A 6,550-nucleotide genomic window follows, 5' to 3' on the forward strand; every position below is an offset into this window, starting at 1 on the left:
AAAGTTGTTCTAGACAATTGTTCAAAAGTAGTTCAAATGTTGTTTAAGAGTTGTTTAAAAAAATTGTTCAAAAGTTGTTCAAAAGATGTTCAAAAATTGTCCAAAAGTTATTGAAAAGTTGTTCAAAAGTTGGTCAAGACAATTGTTCAAAGGTTGTTTAAAAGTTGTTCTATACAGTTGTTAAAAAGTTGTTCAAAAGTCGTTAAAAAAATTGTCCAGAAGTTGTTCGAAAGTTGTTCGAAAAAATTGTTCAAAAGTTGTGGCAAGGTTGTTCAAAAGTTCGAAAGTTGTTAAAAGTTGTTTAAAAGTTGTTGAAAAAAGTTGTACAAAAGTTATACAAAAGTTGTTCAAAAGTTGTTTAAAAAAATTGTTCGAAAGTTGTTCAATAGTTGTTCAAAAGTTTTTCTAAACAATTGTTCAAAAGTTGTTCAAAAGTTGTTCAAAAAAATTGTTCAAAGGTTGTTCAAAGGTTGTTTTATATAATTGTTCAAAAGTTGTTAAAAAAATTGTCCAGAAGTTGTTCAAAAGTTGTTCGAAAAAATTGTTCAAAAGTTGTTCAAAAGATGTTCAACAGTTGTTTAAAAGTTGTTCAAAAAATTGTTCAAAAGTTGTTGCAAAGTTGTTCAAAAGTTCAGAAGTTGTTAAAAGTTGTTCAAAAGTTGTTTAAAAGTTGTTCAAATGTTGTTCAAAAGTTGTTCTATACAATTGATCAAAAGTTGTTCAAAAGTCGTTAAAAAAATTATCCAGTTGTTCAAGTTGTTCAAAAAAATTGTTCAAAAATTGTTCAAAAGTTGTTCACAAGTTCAAAAGTTGTCATATGTTGTTCAAAAGTTTTACAAAAGTTATTCAAAGGTTTTTCAAAAAAATTGTTCAAAAGTTGTTGAAAAGTTCAAAGGTTGTCAAAAGTTATTCAAAAGTTGTTCATGACAATTGTTCAAAGGTTGTTCAAAAGTTGTTGAAAAGTTGTTCAACAGTTCAAAAGTTGTTCAAAAGTTGTTAAAAAAATTGTCCAGAAGTTGTTAAAAGTTGTCCGAAAAAATTGTTCAAAAGTTGTTCAAAAGTTCAAAAGTTCAAAAATTGTCATAAGTTGTCCAAAGATGTTCAAAAGTTGTTCAATAGTTGTTCAAAAAATTGTTCAAAAGTTGTTGAAAAGTTGTTAAAAGTTCAAAAGTTGTCAAAAGTTATTCAAAAGATGATCAAAAGTTGTTCAAAGTTGTTCAAAAGTTGTTTAAAAACTGTTCAAACATTGTTTAAAAGTTGTTCAAATGTTGTTCAAAAGTTGTTCTATACAATTGTTCAAAAGTTGTTCAAAAGTCGTTAAAAAATTATCCAGTTGTTCAAAAGTTGTTCGAAAAAATTGTTCAAAGGTTGTTCAAAAGATGTTCAAATGTTGTCCAAAAGTTGTTGAAAACTTGTTCAAAAGTTCAAAAGTTGTCAAAAGTTGTTCAAAAGATGTACAAAAGTTGTTCAAAAGTTGTTCAAAAAAATTGTTCAAAAGTTGTTCCAAAGTTGTTCAAAAAAATTGTTCAAAAGTTGTTCCAAAGTTGTTCAAAAAAATTGTTCAAAAGTTGTTCCAAAGTTGTTCAAAAAAATTGTTCAAAAGTTGTTCCAAAGTTGTTCAAAAAAATTGTTCAAAAGTTGTTCCAAAGTTGTTCAAAAAAATTGTTCAAAAGTTGTTCCAAAGTTGTTCAAAAAAATTGTTCAAAAGTTGTTGCAAAGTTGTTCAACAGTTCAAAAGTTGTTCCAAAGTTGTTCAAAAAAATTGTTCAAAAATTGTTCAAAAGTTGTTCAAAAGTTGATTTATACAATTGTTCAAAAGTTGTTCAAAAGATGTTTAAAAGTTGTTCAAAAGTTGTTCAAAAGTTGTTTAAAAGTTGTTCAAAAGTTGTTTAAAAGTTGTTGAAAGAAGTTGTACAAAAGTTATACAAAAGTTGTTCAAAAGTTGTTCAAATGTTGTTCATAAGTTGTTCAAAAGTTGTTCTAGACAATTGTTCAAAAGTAGTACAAAAGTTGTTTAACAGTTGTTCAAAAATATTGTTCAAAGGTTGTTCAAAAGATGTTCAAAGGTTGTTCAAAAGTTGTTGAAAACTTGTTCGAAAATTGTTCAAAAGTTGTTCACAAGTTCAAAAGTTGTCATATGTTGTTCAAAAATTGTTCAAGACAATTGTTCAAAAGTTGTTCAAAAGTTGTTCAATAGTTCAAAAAAATTGTTCAAAAGTTGTTCAAAAGTTGTTCAAAAGTTGTTCAAAAGTTGTTTAAAGGTTGTTTTATACAATTGTTCAAAAGTTGTTCAAAAGTTGTTGAAAAAATTGGTCAAAAGTTGTTGCAAAGTTGTTCAAAAGTTCAAAAGTTGTTAAAAGTTGTTCAAAAGTTGTTTAAAAACTGTTCAAACGTTGTTTAAAAGTTGTTCAAATGTTGTTCAAAAGTTGTTCTATACAATTGTTCAAAAGTTGTTCAAAAGTCGTTAAAAAATTATCCAGTTGTTCAAAAGTTGTTCGAAAAAATTGTTCAAAGGTTGTTCGAAAAAATTGTTCAAGTTGTTCAGAAGTTGTACAAAAGTTGACCAAAAAAATTGTTCAAAAGTTGTTTAAAAGTTATTCAAATATTGTTCAAAAAAGAAGAGTCGCGCGTGGAGTGGAGCCTCGAGTCTTATGAGTGAGAGTGATTGGCAGTTTGTCAGAAAAGAATTTATCGCGCAACCACTTCTGTTCTTTTTTTTAAGCTCTATCAGTGACGTCCTAGAAAAACATCATGTAGTGTGACCGTGACGGGTCGCCCTCGCCAATATAAGTGTTGTCATCCTCTAGAGAATATTAGGAGAACCGGGAAGGAGATGGTGCAAAGAGAACCGATGATTTTTATTTTTAACTGCGTGGTTTCAATAGTGGTAATGCGAAACTTCCCTGTGACTTTGATAAGCCGTGTTGGGATCCTCACAGGGGCTCGGGAAATGTCCGGCTGAGGAAGGCGGGGAACCACTCTGGGTGGTATATTCCCGGGGTCCACGTCTGGCTCAATGTGAGTAGCTATACTATGGGGATTCTAACCCACAGGGCTAGAGGGGAGCGCGGGACGCGGTACTCGTTGGCGCGGGGAGGGGGAACAGACTATAGAACTATAGAATTCTAGATATTACAAAAAATGCGTAGGTAATAAGGACTCGCATGTTAGAGAAAGAGAACGCGATGATGTCGGAGCAAGTAATGTGATATGAGTGTAAAGGAAGAAAGGACAGAAGAAATGAATCAATAGAGTAAAAGTCCTTTTTTTTATGACTCAATTTTTTCAACATAGTTTTTACTAGCGCGAGGTATAGGGTGGGGAGTAAACGAAAATACATATGTAGTAATGCGAAACGAGAAAAATTTTTATTCACATTTTATTACACTGATTTTTTTCTCATATTTTATTACATTTTTTTTCCGCGTTCAACAGTATTCGAATGCGATTGACGGCTTCAACATCGCTAGCAGCGCTTTCTGGAAATAGAGAACAAAGACATTTTTTTTTAATGACTATTCGCTTTTTCAACAGAGTATAAAATGCATTAGCAGTAATGACTTTAAATGCGATACTTTATGACTTACATTTCGATGGCATTGATGACGTTGATGATGAGAAATATGTTGACAATTTTTATGCTTTTTCACCTGGACTTCCCAATATCTCGCTTTGTCCCTCGATAGTGGTGGACTTGGCGGACCGGGTGACAAGGAACAATACCCCTTGCGCTCGATCGATTTTCTTCGTATATATTCTTTTACTCGATCCATATCTTATTGCTCGTATTCGAAATTTACGATTAAATGAAAAAAAATTATATACACTGTTTATATACACTATCAGATCGGTGACACATCGCGACGCGTTAAGAGAAACGCCGAGTTTCGGCAAAACAAAAAAAGCATAACTCTTCTACAGTAAATGTGGAAGACAGGATGTGCAGGTATTCACAAAAGCGAGTACTCCAAGTACGAACACACCCCTTTTTTGTCGTCGATTTCTCTTTTATTACTGGAACTTGCGTTCTCTCGTCTAGACAGTATTTACTTAAATTTTACAATCGACAATATAATAAATTAAAAGCTACGTTTGCGATCCTACATTTATTTTACCAGCTTTCTGTTGTTGACGAGAAAACGCCCTTCAACTGGTTTTTGCGCGTTTGGAAATATGAGTTTTTATCTACACATGATTTCTGATCCACATTTAGATTTTTTCTATTTACTAAATCGATCGTATTTAAATAGGATTTTCTTTACATGGTTTGTAACCTTTGTTGTAAATTTTATTGCCATGGATCAGGCGATTCTGAGGATCTATAATATGTTTTTGCTTGTGCTTCCAATATCGTTGGGAAGATTTCTAATGACACGTTTTTTAAAACGTTATTGTCACGCTCACCGATCGGTGACCGTTAATGCTTGAGTTTTATGTTCGCGCTTTGTCCTAACGACTATTTCTGTCGAAATTTTCACGAAACGAAGAAATTGTGGAGTTTATTGGACGTAACGAAATATATAATAGCTCATAAGTGCTCAACACCTCAGTTGATGTCCTGGAAGACGAACGAATTGATCGCAATAAAAGCAGCGTGAGAAGTATGGCTAACCATCGTGAGGAACGTTAAGAACATAGCCAACTAATCGAGTATATTAGAAACACGGATCTGGAACAGTTCGCGAATATTAGAGTCGAAGTGTTCTAAGTGATAGAAGAAATAGATTTTGAAGAAATAATGGACCAAGATTCCGACAAAGAAGTGCTATCCGACGATATTGGTTATGTTAGCAATTTGAGCGAGCACGATACGGATCACGCATAAAAATTTGTGCTATCTCCAGAAATCCGCGCACTGAACGGCCGTACTAAACACTGCATGATCCAGTGCTACAACGGGTAGTGCTTTAACTGTATGTGCAACATGCATAATCCGTTTGGCTGACACCGGTGTTGTAAGAATGTATCTTGTAAGGAAGCACGATATCGATTATATTGATGCGCTAGACGGTCGGTCTTGCACAAATTGCAGAGTGTCAATGTATACTATATTTCCGTGCAACAAGTGCTCACATTGCACACATTGAAAAACTATTGGAAAGGCTGTAACGTAGATGATGTGTTGTATGTTCTCGGTAATCCGCAAAAAAGAGACATGGGTATACAAATATCGTCAGTGCAATTTTTACGTGATCGAGAATTAGGTATACGTGGTGAGAAACATGAAATAGTTATCAGAGAGCTCGTTTCTGACTGGTCTTTACTCGCGCGATAGAAAGTGTACCCACGGTTATGAGACAAATGTTACGAGAACGATGAGTATGAAAAGAGACATTGATGGAATAGAAATGTCAATGTAATAAAGGACGAATATTATTAGGCGAAAAAAATCGCAGATAAGAGCCAAAGTTAATGCATATGTATTAGCATTCCCGCAGGTAAGTGAAAGTACATGAAAGTCGAACTGCTGATTATTGACAATATATGGATAGAGTTTCGTGATCGCGATCTTGCACTAAAACTGTTTTTCGATAAATGCGACGATCAATCCTTTGAGTATGAACAGTGCATTTTCGCAGACAAACATAATGAAAAAGTGTTAGAACGTTGTAAAATTCTAGATATGTCGCAGTACTGCAACGTGTGTGAACGAGTCATGTGCAAGTGCTCCGTGTGACGTGATCTAAAGAAAAAAAAATAAAGACATGGAAAATAATGAGCGAGTGGAACGCTAACTGATGAAGCAGTGCGGGCAGATCGCTACTCTGGTGGAATGTTTCGCGTCGATGCGACGAGTGCATCGAGCGGTTCGAAGAACTTTGTTATACCAAACGTCCGCGCCTCGCCGTTGGACACAGGCAATATGTGGTGGCGAGGATTACGCGACTCGCGGGTGCAAAGACACAATTAGAGTGACGTTTCGTGCACGTTGGTGACGGGTATCGAGTCGCGATGAAAAATCTCTCATCTGGCAAGAGATCGACGCCGCGTTTGAAAGCAGTATATTGATGGGTGCTGTGGTCAACGTGAATTACATTGAGCCGCGGCTATTTTTGGAAGACGCGAGAGAAATAGTGCTCGAGCGTGTATGAAACGCTGTAGAAAGACTCGATAGTGTAAAAGTGAACATCACGTTCAACGGCGAGTTTGCGACGAAAAACAAACGTGCTAATAAGAGCGTAATTACAAAAAACATTGAGAATATATCGATACACCGATTTGCGCGAGTGTTATGAGCAGCATATCATCAAGTCCACATTGACATTACTCGAAGAGTTCCAGGAACGCGACAGCGGTTGGGCATTGTTACGTACCAGGTGTACAAGTATGAAATGAGGTTTTTTTGTTTCCAAAAAAAAACACGTTAAATTCGGAAGAATGATAAAAAGAGCTTTATTCAAAATATGCTCCATTGCTAGTTACACATTTTTCCCATCTTTCGGGCAATTTGTGGATACCACGCCAGTAAAAATCTTCCCCCTTTGCCGCGAACCATTCATCGAGCCATTTTTTCACATCTTCGTACGAACCAAAGCGCTGCTCAGCAAGT

The sequence above is a fragment of the Trachymyrmex septentrionalis genome, unplaced genomic scaffold (genome assembly GCF_001594115.1).
Source record: "Trachymyrmex septentrionalis isolate Tsep2-gDNA-1 unplaced genomic scaffold, Tsep1.0 scaffold163, whole genome shotgun sequence".
Classification (NCBI taxonomy): domain Eukaryota; kingdom Metazoa; phylum Arthropoda; class Insecta; order Hymenoptera; family Formicidae; genus Trachymyrmex; species Trachymyrmex septentrionalis.